The following is a 24,308-nucleotide window of genomic DNA, read 5'->3' as shown; positions in this document are numbered from 1 at the left end:
CATGTCCTCAACTTCATTTTCCTTTGCTCCCACATCCTCATCTTTCCAACTTTCCTCACCTCCAGACTCATTTGTTTCCATTTCACTACCATCCTTTCCAGTATCCTCTTTGTCATTCTTGTCCTCTTATGTTTTCATCCCAATAGCACTCTTTCTCTTTTTGCTCTAAGTTGACTCTTCCTTGTTGGGTCCGCCTTCCTCCATCTTTCTCTTGCCTTTCCCTGGAGAAGTGAACAATCTCTTGTTTTCTTGAATGGCAAGGAATTTGTAGTGCTCATAAATGAGCAGAATGAGGCCACAATGAAGCACCAGGTTCGAAGGATTCTTGTTGTGTTTGTTGAGAGACCTCGACAAAGACCTGAAGAGGTAGTAGGGCAGGGACACCCTTTTCTCATGCCTAAAGTGGTTTAATGGCACAAAATGATAAGTATGGGCCCTAGTAAAATGACCCTCCACTGTTATGTATTCCATGATAGCATTCAACACACAACCCCAAACTTTTTTGATATTGGAGGCATCATAATAACCCCCCTGTGGCTTTACCTATTTTAGCCCTCTCCTTCTCCTTACGCGAAAACCATTTAACCGTGTTATTGGAAACTTTAAGATCTCTAAAAAAATTGAGACATGAGTGGGGCATACCTATTATAGTCACAATGAGGTCCGCGTCCAATTTGAACCTCACACCATGGATTTTAAAAGACCCGTTACTCCTATTTTCAATTATTTTGGAGACTGCAAGATTAACCCTACCTTTATCGTAATCAACCAGCTTCTCCATAAAATTCATCAGGGACCCTTTTTCCAGCTTCATCCATACTTTTGGCATTTCCTTCCATATAGATATGTTATCTAGTTCCTCCCTCCTTAAATCCCCTCTCATATTCAATTTCAAAATGTCACCTCTGTTCTTCTGCAAACTCAGAGATTCTTTCACCTTGTCTCTCAGAATTTTGAAAATGTTAACCCACAAAGTGTGCGGAGGGTTAATATCTTTGATTATGATCCTGCCATTTTGCCAATTAATCATAACCTTTCTATAAATGCATAAATTACTCATTTCAACTATCATAATTGTGTGGTCCTTCTTTCCTCGTGAATCTATCCTATCTTAGGAGATCTTTAATACTAAAATTGATATTATCTTTGTCGTGCCAAATGGTTTGAGCTTTGGAATTAACACCTAGGTTCTCCAAGCCATCCGCAACCAAATTTTTTTCTCCGAAGGCATGTTCAATTATTATAACTTTAAAGCTAGCAATAATTTCTCTAGCTTTAAAAATTATGTTTTCTATAGACCATGATGGCCCAGTTTCCCCCTTCAAGCACTTGATAGTAATTAGTGAGTCTCCCTCCAGCCATAAGTTGTCATGATTTAGGTTCTTAGCAATTATCAAAGTATTCAGAGATGTTGAAGTTTCAACATAATGACTGGTTTGACTACCCAAAGAACCAACAACCACCACTAGGCAACTTCCAATAAAATTCTTGACAATGCCCCCATAACCAACTTTACCCAGATTCCCCTTCGATGCCCCATCAAAGTTGGCCTTTATCCATCCCTGAAGTGTAAATTACCATGCCATACCTTCCCTACCCTTCTCCTTACTATATTGGGTGATAGAAAGATTCCATCTATCATTAAAATCATCTTTAATTGCTTAACCATGATCAATACCATTGAGACATTCAAATATACCTCTATATATTTTATCCACCACAACTTCAGGGTTAGCACTTTTATCCCTAAAGATCTTATTATTGCACTCATTCCATATGTTCCAGATAACATTAGGGAAAGTAAGTTTCCAAAGCTCCACAATCTTAGGGTTGGAATTAGGACAATACCATTGCTGTTAGGGCTCACCTAGAGAGTTCGAGAAAACCCAACTCAACTTCCAACTATTAAAAATAATTTTCCAAATTTCCTAGCTGAAAGTACACTGGTGGAGAATGTGGCAAGCAGACTCTTCTTCCTTGCAACAAAGAGAACACCTATTAGGAAAAACAAATCCCCTCTTTTGAAGGTTGTCCAAAGTCAGCACCTTATTTTGGATAAAGATCCAAAAAAAGATATTAACTTTAGGAATTAATTTCTTATTCCACACTTTAGCCCAAATAGGAATCTCTTCCATAACTTTGTTGTGGATAGTCACAACCGACGACACAGAGTAATTCCCATCTGAGGTCTCCCTTCAAATCAAACTATCCTCTTTGTTGTCCCTCAAATTTTTAGAAGAAAGCAAAATCTCAAGAAACTTTAAACCCAGACAATGCTAGCTAAACTCAATCCAATTCCCATTTCTCCAGTAGTCTCTAACCAAACCACTCAATCCAATTCCCATTTCTCCAGTAGTCTCTGACCAAACCCCCATGCCTGTTTTTGAACCAATCTTTCCAATCATTAAGGATTGAAATTTCCTCCAAAGGTTTATCCATAAGCCATCTGTCTTCCCCAAATCTTATACTTCTTCCATTCCCCAATTTCCACATTCTTCCAACAACAACGCAACTTTTAGCTGATTGAACTGCATTCCAAATTGCAGACCCTTCAACCATAAAAGATTTATCCAAAAATTCTTCCTCAGAAGGTTGCATGTGAAGATATTTCTTTTTCTAGATTAAATTCCACTCTCTTTCCTCCCCTTTCATTCATCATATTTGTCTTGCTAATAAGGCATTATTCATAGAGCTAATATTCCTTAAACCCAACCCCCTAGAGGCCTTGGGAGAATAGATTTTGTTCCAAGCTATAAGGGGAATCCTATTCTTGTCTTCCACTCCTGACCAAAGAAACATTTTTTGGATTCTTTCAATTGCCTCCGCAAATTTTCTAGGGATTTTAAACAGATTGAGAGCATAAATAGGCAAGTTTTGGAGAGTAGCTTTAAGAAACATCACCTTGACCGCTTGACTAAGGATAGCCCTGTTGGCATTCTTGATGGTTGATGTTGTGATTGTCATTGACGGACACACACTTGTTATGAGATCACTTTGTGAATGTATGAATTATGCTCAACCGGTAATTGTTGCTAGCCAGTATCATGTACTAGTCTTTAGACTATCAGTGTTTTGCAAAAAGTGGTTACCTGTCTCAAGCAGTATGTTGACCCCAAGTAGTTTGAAGATCTCAAGCAGTACGAAGGATTAAAGCGGCAGAACACATATTTCCCAGTCTTCATTTCTGTCACACTGGCAACCGGTATTTTTCTTAAACTGGTATTTTGTTTAAACCGGTAATACTCTGTGATGAGTTACCAACTGACATTTTGTGATGAGTTACCATCCACCGATTGTTTAGTTGTGCCGACACTCTGGCGGTACTTTTTGTGTCGTATTATAGAATATGACTAGATGCATTGAACCTAGGAAATTGTATTGTAATCCTATTGGACCGACATGAAATTAGATTCCTTTATAAGGACATCATGTCTAGGGTTTTAGGTTGTTGCAAGGGTTGAATGTGGTTGAAGAGTTTTTTGTAAGTGTGATTATAGAAGAGAAGTTCAGGTCTGTAAGAGAAGGTAGAGTGTGAATGTGTTGGAGACTAAAGTAATTCTGGAATGCATTTGGAATGAACTACAAGGATCTAAAAAAGCAATCTATTCTATTTTCTAGATCACTCACTTGTTGATTACTCATATCTTCAACAAGTCTAAAGCCCTTAACCGGGTAGGCCCAAAAAGCCTTTTGTAAATCCTCTAACAAGGTGGTTCACATCTGTGGATCTAAAATCCTTTAGCAAGGTAGTCTTTAATTGGACTTGTCTCCTAACAGAGATTGAGATTCCTAATAGGATCTGTTCTGGTAAAGAACATTGTATGACCTTAACCGGTCTGGTTCCTATTCTATAGATAGTTACTTGTGAGTTTCATCTTACCATGGTTTTTCCCATTTGGGTTTCCACGTCAAAATATCTTGTGCTATGGTGTTTGTGCTTCTATGGGTGAATGCATTATTTTCTATTTGGTTTGCATGTGTGCTAACCAGTTTGTTTGCTAAGCTGCTTTACCGGTTTACTGTTAGAATAGTAAAGTGTTTAAGTACATAGATTTTTGGCATACTAATTCACCCCCCTCTTAGTATTCATCAATTGGTATCAGAGCCAACCTTTCTATTAGTCTAACCACTTGGAAATATATATGGGGGAATACACTATGAGGGAGCTTACTCATCAGCTCACTCAATCTGAGAAAGCCTATGATGATCTTATGGTCAAATACAAGGCCTCTCAAGCAAAAAGGAGAGAACATGCTGAAAAATTGATGGAGCTATCTGAAAATAGTTCTTCCGATGAAGCGGATATGGAAGCCCTAATACAAGAAGTAGAAAAGCTGAATGAATCAAAATCCAACCTAAGAAAGGATTTGGAAGGATTGACTATCCAAATGTGTCAAGAGCTTGAGAATTGGAGGAAAACTGAAGATCTGGTGGTTAAGGACAAAGATCATGAGATCTCCAAATTGAAGCAAGAGATCAGTGCACTTACCGCTCACCTTCATGAAAGAAAAATGGAAAAAGAAGAAGTACAAGGTGAACTAAACATGGCTATCTTTGAGAATGCAACCTTGAAGGAATCTAATGCTGCTATTTCTAAAGAAGTCTCTGAGTCAAAGCAAATACTTGCTAAGTTCAACAAGAGTACTATTAAGCTAGAGAAAAATCTTGAATCAGCCAAACTTGTCAAGAATACTGATGGACTTGGCTACTCTAGTCATGAGTTAGGTGAGACCTCTAGTGCAAATGTTGAAGCATCGAAGAAGCAACCAGCATTCAAAGGTAAAGGTAAGCAAAAGTTCAAACCTATTTGCTTTAACTGTCTTAAAGAAGGACACACTGCTAATGTATGTAGAAGTAAGGCTTACAATAATTTTCCTCATTTTCTAAATGATAAGCCTAGATCCTATAGATTCAATGGTAACTATTATCCATGCAACAAGTTTGGGCATAGAGAATTTGAATGCAGGTTTGTTATGATCAACACCGGAAGATATCCTCAAAAGACTCAAGGAGGTGTCTCGGAACCTCCTATGATCCGGAACTCTAACTGGTATAATACCTATGGCCAATGGTTTGGTGGCTGTCAAGCGGGAACTGGTTGGAGAACAGCCTGTTTGATCTGTCATGGTAGTGGTCACACTGCTGCAACATGCAAAAGGAAGAATGGAAACATGAACAATGGACCATGGAGAGCACCTGGAACAATTTGCTATCATTGCAACAAACAGAGTCACATTGCCAGATTCTGCAAAAGTAGAAAGAGTATATCTAATGATATACCAGTCACTCTGGAAGGAAAAATTGATGTTGAAATTGTTCGAGTGGATATGAACAAAACCTAGAAGAAGAAACCAGTGATGTTGCAAGAAGAACCGGTTTCTGCACCTAGTGTGGAAATCACGAAACTGACAAACTAAGCATCAGAAAAGCTTAGGGGGAGAAAACAGTGAAATACTTCGAACCCCTGGTTGACACCGGTAAAAAACCTTAACCGGTATGTGATACCTGTCAGTTGGCAGAAGATCAAAAATGGTAAAAGGCAAATTAGGGTTTACACCCTAATAGTGGAGCATTTATTATGGTAGGTAGAGAACTTGTTTAAAAGGAATTTTCAAATCATTTCTCACTTATCATTTTTCCAACAAAGAAGTTTTTCAAGTGCAGAGTGAAGAAAAGCAATTTACACTGCGATTCAAAGAGCTTATCAAAATTGTGAAGGAGAATCTGTAGCAAACATCTGTTGGAGGACTAAAGAACACAAAGCGATATCTCAGCAACTGAAGAAGTGTGTGACTAAGTTCAAAATACGAAGCCCTAAATTTTGATCTATGAAGGTATTTTTCATAATTCTCTGTCTTTCATGGCTTCTACATCACATGCTAGCTCTAGTGCACCTGTTGATTCTATGGACTTCATTCAATGAAAGTTGAAATACAATGCCCTGTCTCAAGTACCTGCTGGTGTTATAGTAGAAGAGGGCATTTCCGATTACATAGACTACAAAATCGAAGACCTAGGGTCTCTTGTGATCCATTCCCAACTAAGCTTATTCTGCAGAAAGGATAAGAAGATTAAACCCGAATTCAACGTTATGGAAAAGAAGAAACTTCGTAATGTAGTTTACTTTCTTGAATAATTCTTGGATGATCACATTCGCATTATTCTAAGCAGGGTACACGGTGATAAGATGTACCTAGAGAGGATGCATGATATCATGCCAGAAGCGATTCATGTCGTCACCAGTCTCTGCAACACAAGGGAAGTGCCAGCCCTACGAAAGGTTAGCAAGACTGAAATGTCCAAGCTCACCGGTTTAGTGAGCGACTCACGAGGAATGACCATCAACTCAATCGAGGACGATCTGGTCAAGTATGCCTGCATGGTGATATGTTACCAGATGTTCTTGGCTAGTAGAATTAACTCCATTTCTGCTACAGCGGTAAATGCCACTTACAGGATGATCAAGGAAGATGCATCGTTTGATCTATGCACTTGTATGCAAAGACAGCTCATGCTGAATCTCAAATCAATTAAATAGGACAATGCATTAAGGTTTAAGTTTGGACATCTAGGAGTAGGTGACAATCAGTGGTCTGTCGATCAACCGGTGACAAAACAAATCAAGGAAAGTCTACAAGCGGTTGGAACCGGCTATCTGGAAGTGCTGAAAAAATACTTTGATGAGTTCAGGTGCAAGATGAGCCAAAGGATAAGGATATTCAGTGATATAGTCAAGTATGAGGAGGACATATGCTTCACCATCGAAATTGATGTGTACATAATGGAGGCGGTTGAGCCTAGACAAGAAGAATTAGAGCCTATGGGCTATGAGGTAATGTATGATATGGTGGACATGTATGCTTCTACCCTACTTGCCTTGCCCCTTGATCTAAAGGCAAAGAGAATAGACACTTATCTAGAAAGGGTTACACTTGTTAAAGAACCCTTAGCAAAGAAAGGAAAGGCAGTGCCTTCAGCATCGGCACTGGTTACTCCATCTGGTCCCAAAGTGACCAAGCGGTCACCTGCAAAGAAGAAACTGGAAGCGGCACCTGCCAAAGTCTTCGAGAGGAAGAGGAAGACAAAGAACAATTCACCAGACTCATAGGATATTGTGTCTGAAGAACAGCCTAAGAATACTAGGCAAACAAAGAAAAAGACAAAGAATGAATCGGCAACTTCAGAACCGGTAAATATTGATATCTCTTCCTACAAACCTTTGACACGTTGTCAAAGAACTATTAAAAATATCAGGAGAAAGTTGCTGAATGATTTAGTAGATCATTTTGATGATTTCAATAATGAAGAAAAGGAAGAAGTTGAACAGGAAATCATTAAGTATTTATGTGCTAATGATCGGTCACCTTCAAATATCAAATTTGTGATATTGGATTCTTTTTATAATTCTTTAGACATCAAATGGCACATTTCTATTGAAAAAGAACAGGAAATAAGAGAGGAAATATTTGTACAATATTTTCTTGATGTATCTAACTCAGAACTCTATGAAATCATGGAGAACTTTAAAGGCCTCTTCTTCATGAGAAGAAGAAGACTCATGTTCCTTGAAGGAAAAGCCTCTGAAGGAATAAATGATACTCACTCTCATACCAAAGCCGCTCTGAGATTGCATCAAGTATCTAAGGAAAACCGGAAAGCTGAAAAGGAACCAAAAATCAAGAAACCGGATGAAGTATGACAATGAAGGAAACTCGATTACTGAACCAATAGACACTTTTGATGTCGACACTCTGGATGTAGAGGATGTTACTCTAGATGACCCATTAGCAATAGAAGGAAAGAAGAAACAGGAAGAAGACAAGAGAAAATAGGCAGAACAGGAAGAGAAGCATAAGGAAGCAAAGGATAGAAAAGAGGAAGCAAAGAAGCAAGTAGAGGAGAAGAAAAAGGAAGAGGATGAGAAGAAGAAGGAAGAGGAGAAAAAGAAAGAAGAAGATGAGAAGAAAAAGAAAGAGAAGGAAAAGAGAAAAGCAGAATAATAGAAAAAGAAACAAGAAGATGAGAAGAAAAAGAAAGAGGAGGAAAAGAGAAAAGAGGATGAGAAGAAGAAGGAAGAGGAGGAAAAGGGAAAAGAGGATGAGAAAAAGAAAGAGGAGGAAAAGAGAAAAGAGGAAGAAGAGAAAAAGAAACAAGAAGATGAGAAGAAGAAGAAGGAAGAGGAAAAGGAAGAGGAGAAGAGAAAGGAAGCGGAAAAGAAGAAGGAAGAGGAAAAGGAAGAGGAGAAGAGAAAGGAAGCGGAAAAGAAGAAGGAAGAGGAAAAGGAAGAGGAGAAGCGAAAGGAAGTGGAGAAGGAAAAGAAGGAAGAAGAGAAAGGAGAAGTGGCAAAAAGCTCTCAGATGGAGACTCCAAAGGCAACCAGTAGTCAAGCCAAATCGGCTGACCTCACTAGTCCTATTGACCTCCAGTCTGCAAACAAAATGGAGCTGCTTCAGAGGGTTGCTCAAGAATGCCTAGAAGTGATAAGAAGGAAGAAGGAGCAAGATGTGATCCAAGCTGCGGTGGACACTCTTACCAGTTTGATACCTGGCACAAACCTCCCCAGTACTGATTCCTCACTGGCACAATTGAAGATCCTATGTACAGTTGTAGATGATCAGGTGTAGAGCCTAGTAGAGGCTGCAGAGGCAAATGCTAAGAATGAGCTTCAGTTAGAACTACATAAGGCATAGAAGGACATCAAAGATGCAATGGATGAGGGCAATCTACTTCTCAGCAAGATATGTCAACCTCATCTATTCTGTGATGATGTGCTCACCCAGAAGAACAAACTGCAATCAGATATGCAGTCATTTATTAGCACCTTCAAGATGCCATATGATTCCTTCTCCACATATGGACAATCCATTCATAGGCTTCAACTCTAGTCTGCATGAATTGAGGTAGAAATAAGAAACCAGACAAGGAACTTGTAGGAACTTCAATTGATCTTACTACCAAGATTGCAAATTCTCCAGAAATGCTATTCTCCAAAGATGCAGATAGAGAAAGAGGTGGCTACCTCCCTACTCGAGTCATGGTCCTTATCTATGATGCAATTTTTGTAGGACTTTAAATCAGTTTTTGACAAATTTTACTCATTATTGTCATAAACATTTATTATTTTACAACTAATGGAACAGGGGTTCATTTGTAGTGATTTTGTCATTGTTGGCAAAGGTGGAGAAGTATATAATTTTTGATGTTTTGATACATACTTTCATGTCTATCTCTAATAAAGAATAGTATATGTTGTATTTTCTGCAAAAGGGATAGTGCATATGCTTAGGGGGAGTAAGTTTGCTTATGGCATATTATTTGTTGTAAAACACTTAGATGTCAAAAATTTTCCTAAGTGTTGCCATCAATGCCAAAGGGGGAGATTGTTGGCATTCTTGATGGTTGATGTTGTGATTGTCATTGATGGACACACACTTGTTATGAGATCACTTTGTGAATGTATGAATTATGCTCAACTGGTAATTGTTCCTAACTGGTATCATGTACTAGTCTTTAGACTATTGGTGTTTTGTAGAAAGTGGTTACCTGTCTCAAGCGGTATGTTGACCCCAAGGAGTTTGAAGATCTCAAGTAGTACAAAGGCTCAAAGGAACATAACACATATTTCTCAGTCTTCATTTTTGTCAAACCGGCAACCAGTATTTTGCTTAAACCGGTATTTTGTTTAAACTAGTAATACTCTATGATGAGTTACCATCCACCGATTCTTTAGCGGTGCCGACACTCTGGTGGTGCTTTTTGTGTCATATTACAGAATATGAGTAGATGCATTGAACCTAGGAAATTGTATTGTAATCCTATTGGACTGACATGAAATCAGATTCCTTTATAAGGACATCATGCCTAGGGTTTTAGGTTGTTGTAAGGGTTGAAGGTGGTTGAAGATTTTTTTGTAAGTGTGATTATAGAAGAGAAGTTTAGGTCTATAAGAGAAGGTAGAGTGTGAATGTGTTGGAGACTGAAGTAATGCTAGAATGCATTTGGAATGAGCTACAAGGATCTAAACAAGCAATCTGTGCTATTTGCTAGATCACTCACTTATTGATTGCTCACATCTTTCACAAGTCTGAATCCCTAAACTGAGTAGGCCCAAAAAGCCTTTTGTAAATCCTCTAATAAGGTGGTTCACATCTGTGGATCTAAAATCCTCTAGAAAGGTAGTCTTTAATCGGACTTGTCTCCTAATAGAGATTGAGATTCCTAACAGGATCTGTTCTGGTAAAGAACATTGTATGACCTTAACCACTCTAGTTCCTATTCTGTAGATAGTTACTTGTGAGTTTCATCTCACCGTGGTTTCTCCCATTTGGGTTTCCATGTCAAAATATCTTGTGTTATGGTGTTTGTGCTTCTATGGGTGAATGCATTATTTGCTATTTGGTTTGCATGTCTGCTAACCGGTTTGTTTTCTAAGTTGCTTTACTGGTTTACTGTTAGAATAGTAAAGTCTTTAAGTGCAAAGATTTTTGGCATACTAATTCACCCCCCCCTCTTAGTATTCATCAAGCCTCTTTCCAACCTGCCAATTTAGAGTTGAATCTGTCAACCAGCTTAATCTAGAAATTATCCGCAGGCTTAATACAAATGGGAAGCCCCAAGAAAGTAGAGGGAAACTCAGCAATTTTACATCCAAGAATTCTTTCAATCCCATGTCGCATACTTGATTGATGAAGTTTGTCATTAGTCCGTTATGCATTATCAGAAACATTATCCATTCTAACACTAATGAATGGTGCTACTACTCAAGGGGAGTAGTCAGCTTTGAGATTCAGAGGTTTATATCATTGCTTTGATATTTTTTTCAAGTTTCTAGCATTGATGTCAAAGGGGGAGAGATATTGATGTGAAAGTAAAAGAAAAGTTGTATACGTTGGGGAGAGAGATTTGTTCAAATCCTTACAGAGATATCATTCATTGGGGGAGAGTTATTGATTGTTGGTTGCCTTCCATAGGGGGAGACTTATTTGGCATTTCCTGGTACTTAGATGTTTTTCACATCTAGTGTTGCCATCAATGCCAAAGCGGCAGATTGTTGGCATTATGAGTGAATTGATTATGTGTGGCATTGATGTTTTGTCATTGATGTCAACACTAGTTGTTACCGACAAAAAAATTTACACTGATTGATATGGATGGTTACCAACAGATAGGTTACTAGTATAAGATCTAGTGTTACCAGCAAAATAGATTATCTCGTTGGAATTTTTGACATATTTGGATTAGTAAAGTATATTGGATTTCATGTATTATATGATCCATAAGCATGTTTTGGTGAGTTGGTATTGACTTGATAATTGGATGTTATCATACACACTGGTAAACCATTATCGACACTGGTTTAAGGCTTTACTGATAGAGCTTTCATTGAGGAATCATGATAGGATGCACAATTGGTGTTGGTACAGCTTCTTTGAGGATTTTAGGATACTGAAGATGTTCGTTGATTGTTCTTTAATTGCTTGAAGACATTGCTTTGGCGTGGTGGACCCATAATAGGTCTTGTACCTATCTAGGTTATGGGCCGGTATCATGCTACTGTGTACTCTACATGTTACCTAGATGATTCGAGATGTCTTATGGATTTGTTATTATTGTTTTGATATTAAGCCGACATGGCATATTATTGTAATAAGGAATTATATAATGATATTATTGTAATATCTTTAGGTGGCTGACCTAATTGGTTTAGGCCTTAGGGTTTGTATAAATAAGAGGTAGAAACTCTTTGTAAAGTATCATGGTTATTGGAAAGGTCATGGTCAATGAATGTAATGTGCGAATATTGTAATATCATCAGGCAGAGGAGTTGATCAATCATTGGTGATAGGATTGGTTTCAAAAGAGGATTTAGTCCTCCGGCATTGAGCTTAACCGAGATTGTAATTAGGCATAGTAGATGTTATTTCCAGCAGTTCACTCTATTGGATTATTGTCCATTTATCTTGAGAAGGTTGTAGCCTCTCTGTAGTCAGGAACACTCTTTTTTAATGAGTTTTACACTCTAGGCAGTGTGCCTTCCTGCAAGTGCAGGCCCCTCATTGTAACACATACTTTCTACAGAAGTATCATCTGATTGTGGGTAGGCTTCCCACTGTGGTTTATCCCATTCTAGTTTTTCCATGCACAAATCATGGTGTTATGTGGTATGGTTTCTTTGCATTGATTATCTGGTTAATTGTTAAGTTGTATTGTTTATCGGTATCTGTTCCTACCTACATCTATCTATACTGGTACTTGATTTGTTTAAAGTTGTATTGTGGATTAAAAGTTATAATTTGTTAACAATTGATTCACCTCCCCCCCTCTCAGTTGTTCACCAGTTATCCTAACAATAACTAACTTGTTATGTTAGTTAAAGAGAACTTCTTAGTAAAAGAATATTGGTGTTGGTGACCATAGATACTCATTACCCTCGAGAAATGGAAAATGGAAAAATCAGCCACACAAACCAAAGATGGGCTAGTCACCAAGATGATCAATAGCTCAGTGACAAAGAGCCTTTTCATTGAATGGATCGTGGATCTACTTGCCTAGCCTTCCTAGAGTAACTTTGTGTGAGTACTGTGAACCACTCATTTATACTACAAGGGTATTATACCATTGAACTACAAACCCAACTGGTGAAAATTCCATCTTTGGTTTGATATCAACAAAAACTAAAATATATTCGAACAATAAGGCTTAACATATATCCATCTCATGAACAAGACACAAAATGTATCAACTTCAAACATAAAGTAGAAACGTGTTTCCATTTCTAAAATAAAAGGTAACAATCTCAACAATTTGATATAAAATGTACCAATTTCAACAATAAGACCTAAAATGAGCTCATTCAATATAGTAAATCAATAATTCAATTGAAATATCTAAAAAAAGAATATTCAAAATTGACATGCACAAGCGTATTGCAACAACATCAAAAATAAAATAACAATACACTTCTATAAGGGAGTTAACTAGTAAACTGGAAGATCTTTTAGCAAGCATTTAAATTGAAATCCACAATAAAATGTTGAGAAATATTTCTTCATGACTCTTGGAAATATTTAAATCAGAATTAATAGATAACTTGTTGTCTAAGCCAAGGAGGACTACATAAAATTGATGATAAATGGGGAGATTGTTGACTTTGTTTGTCATTGATGTCAAGAAAAGAGATTTGTCGTGAAAATTGTTGGTCTTCCATTTGTGTATGTCATGAAAAAAATTAGTCTTTGAGATATATTATGATTTCGGGATTGAATATTTTATTCATTGTTGACCTTCAATTCTAACACGAAGACACCAATATGTCCGCAAATAATTTAAATGCAATAGTGTTCTTGGTTTGGTCATGGTACCTAAGCAAGCATCAACGAATAATGAATATTTTCTCAATTGCCTATAATAAATTGTCTGACACGTCGCAGGTTTTGGACACATGTTAGATGCAATGCGAGACTAAATCTAATTTGTGAACGAATCGACAAAGATATATCAGGTCATGTCTCTCTATGTTAACCAGGAAATATGTTTTATATTGAGAATGAGAGACGTTGAAGGAAATATGAGAATATTGCATCATTATGTAGATATTATATCTCGAGACTTGATGAACTCGTCAATATGTTGCAGACGTTGAACCAAGTTGATTGTGTGGTGGTAGTTGCGTTGAATGTTGGTAGTTGAGAGTTGAACAACTAAAAACTATTTCAACAATTAAAGAGTATTTTCTTGTCAGAATTGTCTTTCTTGAATGAGGTGTATTTCTTCAAAAGTATAATTAGTGTGTTGAAAGTTGTATGGAAGGAATATACAGTGTGAGTGACCATATAGAATAGAAAGAATATTTTTAAGAGATGTGTGGATATATGCATATGTGAAGTTTAATTTTTGAGATAAATAGAAAAACAATATTCAAGATTATACAATGAAGGTACTAATTAAGTTAATATGCAGTTTACTATAATTAGAGATGTGACCATTCAAATGGTTGTTTCCTTCTAAAGAGTTGCATCCTTTCACAAAGGTATTAAGATATAAAAAAGAGTAAAATCTTGAGTAGAGTGTGCTGAGAATAAGAAAGAGAATCAAGCATACACAGGGTTGACGAGGAGCCATTAGTAAAGATAATTTGTGAATTTATGATCAGATTTGTGGAGATTTCATAGGTTCAATTGTGAAGACTTTTTGGAAGAGGGATTCATGTAGACATAAAGAAGTCTTTGGGGCATCATTATGAAGCATACTAAAAAATGTTTTGTGAGAATGTTGATAGCAGATTTGTAAAAATGGTTGAAGGCAGATTTGTGAGAAGAGTTAAAGGAATATTATTGTTTGAGTTATGATCAGATTTGTGAAGAAAGAATAACACATAAACTTGGATCAGATTTGTAAATGAAAAATATATATCATTTAATATCAAAACTTGTAATCAGATTTGTGAGGAAGGGAGAACAATATCATCAGTTGAAGAATTAGTAGGTTGGTGCATGTCGAATAAGTGACTGGTGTATCATATTGAGATGATGCTTAGTTGTGGGAGTTGGTGCTTCCAGTGGGTTGGTGCCTACAAAGTTGAAATAGGGAGTTTGTGCTTACATTTGGTTGGTGCTCACAAAGAAACTTAGGGGTTTGCGCCTCTAGTAGGTTGATGCCTACAAACATTGCAAAATAAGAAATATAGAATCATTAATTTGGCATGGTCTTTTCCATTACAGTTTCCAAGTATATCTTGTCTTCTATATGTGATATTTCATAGTTGCATCTCATGTGAATGATAATATACAATGAATATGTTTGTGAGATAAGTTATATGCTTATGATTAAATTTGAAAAAGTAAAAGTTTGTTTATATACTGATCAATCTACCCCCCTCCACCCCTCCTAGTATATTCATCTACTCTTCATGACATATCTCTGGAAAGTGTTTTTCTTCACGGTGTTGTAGGTAGAATTTGTACTGAAATAGAATGGAGTATTGAAGTCTCTTTGATTAATTAAAGGACTGATTTGTTATCAAAGAGAGGAAATATATATTTTCCAAAATGTTTTTGAGATTTTGAGAGCAGGTAATTGAGAATTTGTCGACAGAACATCCATTGGATAGACTTATTCATAAAATAGTACTGTTGTAGCATGTGATACAGAACAATATATTTGAATGAATGATGGTATTCACATTGTGATATCGTTGTAGCCTTCAAGTGTCTAAAATTGTAACATCTAATCTCGCATGTCTAAGATCAGTGACAGTGATATGTTTTTTATATATTTGCCATTATTGTTCTGAAAATGTACTAACAAATTTACCACAGTTTGATGTGAAACATAGACAGTGTTAAGAATTCAGATTGGGAAAGAGTTGTTTTACAGTTAATCAAATTTGTCACTTTTGAAGGATGATATTGATTTTTTTTTACTTTTAGATGATTAGAATGTGTGAAGATGGGATTTGTAATTGAATTTGGTTATTTTGAGAACATTCTTAAGGTTGGTGCCTGAGACACCGAGTTGGTGCTCAGTTTGTCATATTGAGATTTCGTAGGGTGTTGGTGCTCTTAGAAGGGGTTCAGTAATTCTTGGGGGCTAGTGCCCTAGTTCGTAAACATTTCAACCGTGACACTAGATTAGGACAGTAGATCCTAGCAGCATTTATCACCGTGGTTCTCTCATCTTGGGTTTCCACCTAAGTGTTTTGAGCATCGGTTTCTTTGTATGGTGTATCTTTTAGATGTCAGTTTGGTGCTTTCATTCAAGAATTAAATTTATAAGATTTGAATAAGTTTGTGAAAACATTTAATTGGATAAATGTTTCATCTTTCATTACTACTAATTCGCCGCCCCCTCTCAATACTAACTATGTGTTCTACACATTGTAACTCTTAGTGAATCTAGGGATACTTATATTGAAAATAAAAGATAGCTAACTTGTAATGTCAGTTAAGGAGAATTTCTTAGTCAAAGAATATTGGTGTTGTCGACCATATATACTCATTATCCTCAAGAAATGGAAAATGGAAAAATCATCCACATAAACCAAAGATGGGTTGGTCACCAAGTTGACCGATAGCTCAGTGACAAAGAATCTTTGCAATAAATGGATCATGGATCTTCTTGCCTAGCCCTCTTAGAGTAACTTTGCATGAGTATCGTTATACTACAAGGCTCCTATACTCTTGAAATACAAACCCAACTGGCAAAAATTCCATCTTTGATTTGAAATCAATGAAAAGTAAAATATATTCCAACAATAAGGCCAAACATATATCCATCTCATCAACAAGACACAAAATGTATCAAATTCAACCATAAAGTGAAAATGTGTTTCAATTTCTAAAATAAAAGTTATTGATCTCAACAATTTGGTATAAAATGTACCAATTTCAACAATAAGAAATAAAATGAGCTCATTCAATATAGTAAATCAAAAATTAGCTAGAAATAACCGAAAAATAATATTCAAAATTGATGTGCACAAGCGTATTGCAACAACATCAAAAATAAAATATAAATACACTTCTATAAGGGAGTTAACTAGTAAACTGCAAGATCTTTTAGCAAGGATTTAAATTGAAACCCACAATAAAATGTTGAGAAATATTTCTTCGTGACTCTAGAAATATTTAAATCGGAATTTAAAGATAACATGTTGTCTAAGTTAAGGAGAGCTACATAAAATCGATGATAAAAGGAAAGATTGTTGAATTTGTTTGTCATTGATGTCAAGAAAAGAGATATGTCATGAAAATCATTGGTCTTCCATTTGTATATGTTGTGAAAACAATTAGTCATTGAGATATACTATGATTTTGGGATTGAATATTTTATTCATTGTTGACCTTCAATTCTAACACAGATAGACCAATATGTCTACGAATAATTTAAACACTATAGAGTTCTTGGTTTGGTCATGACAACTGAGCAAGCATCAACGAATAATGAATATTTTCTCGATTGCTTATAATAAATTGTCTGACATGTTGCAAGTTTTGGACACACGTTAGATTTAATGTGAGACTAAATTTAATTTGCGAACAAATCAACAAGGATATATCAGGTCATGTCTCTCTATGTTGATCAGACAATATGTTTTATATTGAGAATGAGAGAAGTTGAAGGAAACATGAGAATATTACATCATTATGTAGACATTATATCTCGAGACTTGATGAACTGGTTAATATGTTGTGAGCATTGAACCAGGTTGATTGTGTGGTGGTAGTTGCGTTGAATGTTGGCAGTTGGGAGTTGAACAACTAAAAACTATTTCAACAATTAAAGAGTATTTTCTTGTAAGAATTGCCTTTCTTAAAGGAGGTGTATTTCTTGAGAAGTATAATTAGTGTGTGTCGAAAGTTGTGCAGAAGGAATATATGGTGTGAGTGACCATACAAAATAGAAATAATATCTTTAAGAGATGTATGGATATATGCATATGTGAATTATAATTTTTGAGAGAAATAAAAGAAAAATATTCAAGAAGATTATACAATGAATGTACTAATTAAGTTAATATGTAGTTTTCTACAATAAGAGACATGACCATTCAAATGGTTGTTTCCTTCTAAAGAGTTGCATCCTTTCACAAAGGTATTAAGATAAAAAAGAGAGTAAAATCTTGAGTAGAGTGTGGTGAGAATAAGAAAGAGAATCAAGCATACATAGGGTTGACAAGGAGCCATTAGTAAAGATAGTTTGTGAATTTATGATCAGAATTGTGAAGACTCCATAGGTTCAATTATGAAGACTTTTTGGAAGAGGAATTCATGTAGACATAAAGAAGCCTTTGGGGTATCATCATCAAGCATACTGAAATTTTTTATGTGAGAAAGTTTATCGTAGATTTGTAAAACTAGTTGAAGGCAGATTTGTGAGAAGCGTTAAAGAAAGATTATTGTTTCAGTTATGATCATATTTGTGAAGAAAGAATAACACATATAATTGGATCAGATTTGTAAAGTAAAAATATATATTATTCAATATCAGAACTTGTAATCAGATTTGTGAGGAAGGGAGAACAATATCATCGGTTGAAAAATTTGTAGGTTAATGCCTATCAAATAAGTGATTGGTGCATCTCGTTGAGTTTGTTCTCAGTTGTGGGAGTTGGTTCTTCTAGTGGGTTGGTGTTTCCATTGGGTTAGTGCTCACAAACAAACTTAGGGTTTGGTGCCTTTGGTAGTTCGATGCTTACAAACATTGTAAAAGAAGAAATATAGAACTGTTAATTAGGCATGGTTTTTTTCATTGAGGTTTCCACATATATATTGTCTTCTATTTGTGATGCTTCGTAGTTGCATGTCATGTGAATGATAATATACAATGAATATGTTTGTGAGATAAGTAATATGCTTATGATTAAAGTTTATAAAGTAAAAGTTTGTTAATATATTGATCAATTTACCCCCCTCCACCTCTCTCAATATATTTGTCTACTCTTCATTACATATCTCTGGAAAGGGTTCTTCTTCATGGTGTTGTAGGTACAATTTGTATTGAAACATAATGAAGGAGTATTGTAGTTTGTTTGATTAATTAAAGGACTGATTTGTCATCAAAGAGAACAAATATTTCTTTTCTAAAAAGTTTTTGAGATTTTGTGAGCAGGAAATTGAGAATTTGTCAACAGAACATCCATTGGATAGACTTATTCATAGAACAGTGTTGTTGTAGCGTGTGATACAGAACAATATATTTGAACAAATGATGGTATTCACATTATGATATATTTGTAGCCTTCAAGTGTCTAAAATTATAACATCTAATCTTGCAAGTCCGAGATCACTGACAACGATATGTTTTTATATGTTTGCCACTATTGTTCTAAAAATGTACTAATAGGTTAATTGGAGTTTGTTGCGAAACATAGACAACGTGAAGAATTCAGATTGTGAAAGATTTGTTTGGAAGTTAATCACATTTGTCACTTTTGAAAGATGATATTGATTTTGTTTTACTTTGAGATGATCAGAATGTGTGAAGATTGGATTTGTAATTGAATTCGGTTGTTTTGAGAACATTCTTAAGGTTGGTGCCTAAGACACTGAGTTGGTGCTTAGTTTGTCATGTTGACATTTTGTAGGGTGTTGGTGCTCTTAGAAGGGGTTCGGTGATTCCTTGGGGTTAGTTCCCTAGTTCGTAAATATTTCAAATGTGACGTTAGATTAAGACAGTGGATCCTAGCAGCATTTATCACCATGGTTTTCGCATCTTGGGTTTCCACCTAAGTCTTTTGAGAATTGGTTTCTTTGTATGGTGCATCTTTCGAAGGTCAGTTTGGTGCTTTCATTCAATAATTAAGATTATAAGCTTTGAATAATTTTGTGTAAAGATTTAACTAGATAAGTGTTTCAACTTTCGTTACTACTTATTCACCACCTCCTCTCAATACTAAATGTGTGTTCTATACGAAGTAACTCTTAGTGAATCTAGGAATACTTAAATTGAAAATAAAAGATAACTAACTTGTTATGTTAGTGAAGGATAAATTCTTAGTTAGAGAATATTGGTGCTGGCAACCATAGATACTCATTATCCTAGAGATAAAAAAAGGAAAAATCAGCCACACAAACCAAAGATGGGCTAGTCACCTAGTTCACTGATAACTTAGTGACAAAGAACCTTTGCAGTGAATGGATTGTGGATCTTCTTGCCTAGCCTTCCTAGAGTAACTTTGTGTTAGTACATTGAACCACTCATTTATACTACAAGGGTGCTATACCATTGAACTATAAACCCAACTAGTGAAAATTCCATCTTTGATTTGAAATCAACAAACAGTGAAATATATTCAAAAATACGGCTAAACATATATCCATCTCATCAACAAGACACAAAATGTATCAACTTCAACCATAAAGTGAAAATGTGTTTCCATTTCTAAAATAAAAGGTATTGATCTCAATAATTTGATATAAAATTTACCAATTTCAACAATAAGACATAAAATGAGCTCATTCAATATAGTAAATCAATAATTAGATAAAAAGAACCGAAAAAGAATATTCAAAATTGATGTGCACAAGCGTATTGAAACAACATGAAAAATATAATAAAAATATACTTCTATAAGGGAGTTAACTAGTAAATTGGAAGATCTTTTAGCAAGCATTTAAATTGAAACCCACAATAAAATGTTGAGAAATATTTCTTCGTGACTCTAGGAATATTTAGATCAGAATTCAAAGAAAATTTGTTTTCCAGGTTAAGGAAGACTACATAAAATCAATGATAAATGGGGAGATTCTTGAATTTGTTTGTTGTTGATGTCAAGAAAAGAGATACGTCATGAAAATCGTTGGTCTTCGATTTGAGTATGTCATGAAAACAATTAGTCTTTCAGATATATTATGATTTTCGGATTGAATATTTTATTCATTCTTGACCTTGAATTCTAACATGGAGACATCAATAGGTCCACGAATAATTTAAACGCAATAAAATTATTGGTTTGGTCATGACAACTGACCAAGAATCAACGAATAATGAATATTTTCTCAATTTTCTATAATAAATTTTTTGACATGTTGCAAGTTTTGGAGACACGTTAGATGCAATGCAAGACTAAATTTAATTTGGGAATGAATCAACAAGGATATATCAGGTCACGTTTCTCTATGTTGATCGGGCAATATGTTTTATATTAAGAATGAGAGACGTTGAAGGAGACATGAGAATATTTCATCGTAATGTAGATATTATATCTCGAGACTCGATGAACTGGTTAATATGGGGCGAGCGTTGAACCAAGTTGATTGTGTGGTGGTAGTTGCATTGAATATTAGCAGTTGGGAGTTGAACAACTAAAAACTATTTCAACAATTAAAGAGTATTTGCTTGTAAGAATTTCCTTTCTTGAAGGAGGTATATTTCTTGAGAAATATAATTAGAGTGTGTTGAAAGTTGCGTGGAAGAAATATACGGTGTGAGTAACCATATAGAATAGAAAGAATATCTTTAAGAGATGTGTGGATATATGCATATGTGAAGTGTAATTTTTGAGATAAATAGAAGAAAAATCTTCAAGAATATTATACAATGAAGGTACTAATTAAGCTAATATTAAGTTTTCTATAATAATGTAATAACCCACCATAATAAAATCAACAAAATTGACCATTCTTTTTTTTTTTGTGATTAGTTAGATCATTATGTTTGATTCAATCGCATACTCTGGGCATCCATCCATTTGGATTAGGCATTAATCCATCCGGGATGAGCATCTAACCATATGGGTTAGGAATTTTTCCATACGGGACATAAGATTTCATCTATCCAATATAGGATAGGCATCTACCCATACAGGGTAGGCATCTATCCAATCGGGATAGGAGGTGCTCTGGCCAGAGTCTTAGAGTCATCGAGACCATTCGGGTCCTGAGCCACTCACTAAGTACTACTCTCTTCTAATAGAAGTGCACTCAGGTCGCCATACTTAGGAGTAATTAATAACATAATACAAGCTTGAATTCTACCTCAGAATTTGGCTTAAAGCCTCGGGAAGTCAAGCGAATCCATACGGGATTCCTTCCGAGTATGCGTTGAATTACTTTTTCCAATTTCATTATCTTATCTTTCAAAATAGGACTCTTACTCACTCTTTCTTTTACCAAGCCTAGACCCCACCCACGAATGCCTGATTACGAGGGACAACTCCATCCCAAGACTACCTACATACCCGCTTTGGGACGGGATCAAGGCGTAAAGTATGTAGTTCTATTTTCTACTCTATGGTTTGATGTAAACTGATTAGTGGGTACACAACCCTTTCTAGGGTCAATGTCCTAGACAGTTTCTTTGCGGTTGCTACCCACGATGGTAGCGCTTAAGCAAAGGCTCAAGATGGCCTATTGCTTGTGGCCTAAAACAACTAAATCCCAATTCTTATCATGAGCGTCAACCTTGACCATTTGTCAATCGACAACAATTCTTCGAGATTAAATCAATTTTACAAAAGCATTTCACTCATCATCCCTATAAGGGTTTACTGAAGTTTAACTCAGCGAATGAAAGATCATTTTAGAATTATCTTATTAAATTATCGATCCAAGGAGGATTACCCGCCCCTTCGATTTTAACTTCCAAGTGTCCCTTATTACTCCCCGATGATTTATAGGGATGATTCCACAGACGTCGTTGATGTAGCTTTATTAGGCGTTAAGTACGGTAGTCCAACATGACAACATTACCCGTAAGCGTGACCCAGAGGCACCGTATATACCAAATGCTACTATGTTTTGGTTTCCATCTTCCTTTATTTAGTTTTCTAACTACAAGCTATGAAAACATCATACTTGAAAACAACTACTAAATGAACGCGCAAAATTTAATTAATTGAAGTAACTACTTGAAATATAATTTGCATAACAATGACCATCATGAAACTTGCATATTAATAATTACATATGTACTTGCATGAAAATGCAAATAAATGTAATTAATCTATAAGTAATTTGCATGTTATAAGAATAGTACAACTTGCATGAAAATATCAATAAATGTAATTAATCTATAAGTAATTTGCATGTTATAAAAATAGTGTAACTTGCATCCATGATTAAGCAATCTAAAAATAGCGATTAAATTTAGGCATTTGATTCAAATCATATTAATGTGAATTATTTTCTTAATGCCAACTAAGTGCCCCAATGGATCTTAATAGATCGAATGATTCTAATTATAACATTTGATATAATATAATTTACAAGTATAAATTTATTATAGATAAGTTAATCATGAATTTATTCCTCAATAATCCCCAATATTTATAAATTTTTCTAGGTTAATTTAATAACTTAAAGTTTATACTAAGGAAAAAGAAAATTAACGATTTCAAATTTGCAATTTATACATTTATTTCTAAATTGTATTTTATACATTTATATCAAAAAAAAAAACTAAATAAATATAACAAAAAAAAACATGGGCGAATTATTTATGTTTAATAATAAATAGGGGGGTGGGGACCATGGGTCCCATCACCCCTGCGGTCCTGCATGCACATGCCTGTAGGGTTGAGGGGACCCATGGGCCCCTCCACTCCCCTGCGGCCACTGCCATGACAATGACCGCAGGGGTAGTGGGGGGTACGACTGCCCCCTCCAGCGGTTACAATAACCGCCGCCGCTGTACGCCTCCGTGAATCATTCAAATAATTTTCGAAGCCTGTGTCTTTGCTTCCAACATTAAAATATTTTAACTTTTGAAATAAATTTAATATATATATATATATATACTTATAAACAAAAGAGAATTTATTTATGAAAATAAAAACATAGATGATCAAACAATTGTTTTAGATTGATTTTACAGTAAAGAGGAGGTTAATATTTCTAGTATTCATAGGGGGATAGAGAGTTTATTTCCAGTACTCATAGGAAGATTGTTTATCTCCAATATTCATAGAGAGATCTCATTCAACTCACAGGGAGATTTATTTAACTAATAATCACAGAGAGATTTATTTAACTAAAATTCACAGAGAGATCTTATTCAACTCACAGGGAGATTTATTTAATCTCATAATTATAGAGGGATCTTATTCAACTAAAATTCACAGAGAGATTTTGATTCAACTATTATTCACAGAGAGATCTTACTCAACTCATAGGGAGATTAAAGAATGAGATTCAGATTTCCATTCGAAGAACCAGAGAAATGAATTGGAGGGAAGAGGTAAATATTAAGATTCAAATCACACAGGGAAGAATTTTATTCTCAAAAAAAAGAGATTTAAAAAAAAACAATTAAAGGAATATGATTTCTCTTTTCCTTTTTTTTTTTTTTTTCTAAAATCTTCGAAAAGAAAACAAAAAGAAAGATCATGTGCATATTTTCTTAAGGGAAATAAAATAAATAAATAACTATCCTTTGTATGCACTATATGAAAGCATTATCATTATTATTTATCCCCAAATAAAAGATTTAAAGTCTAATAAAATAATTTCTTTATATAAAGGAAGATCTATAACTATTTTTTTTTGATAATATGAATTCCTCATAAGTGAATGTGAAATAACAAGGAGAGAACTTGGTTTATCGACCTCGATGTTGAATCCACTGGTTATCCTTTTGATCCTTCCTTGCAACTTGAGAGAAATCCTTCAAACAACAACTTAAAATTCCTGCAATGAAAAAAAGAGACTACCAAAGAAGATCTACGTCTAAAACTTGGGAAATTTTCTTCAAAACATAATCAACTCCCTTCTTTGAAACTTGCATACAATTTTATAAGAAAAATCCCTCCACTCCACTATCTAGAAAATTTAATTAAAAAGGAGATTCTTTCCCAATTTTGGACTTCATGC

This window comes from Cryptomeria japonica, chromosome 8 (assembly GCF_030272615.1).
Source record: "Cryptomeria japonica chromosome 8, Sugi_1.0, whole genome shotgun sequence".
Classification (NCBI taxonomy): domain Eukaryota; kingdom Viridiplantae; phylum Streptophyta; class Pinopsida; order Cupressales; family Cupressaceae; genus Cryptomeria; species Cryptomeria japonica.
Note: the sequence above shows the minus strand (reverse complement) of the source record.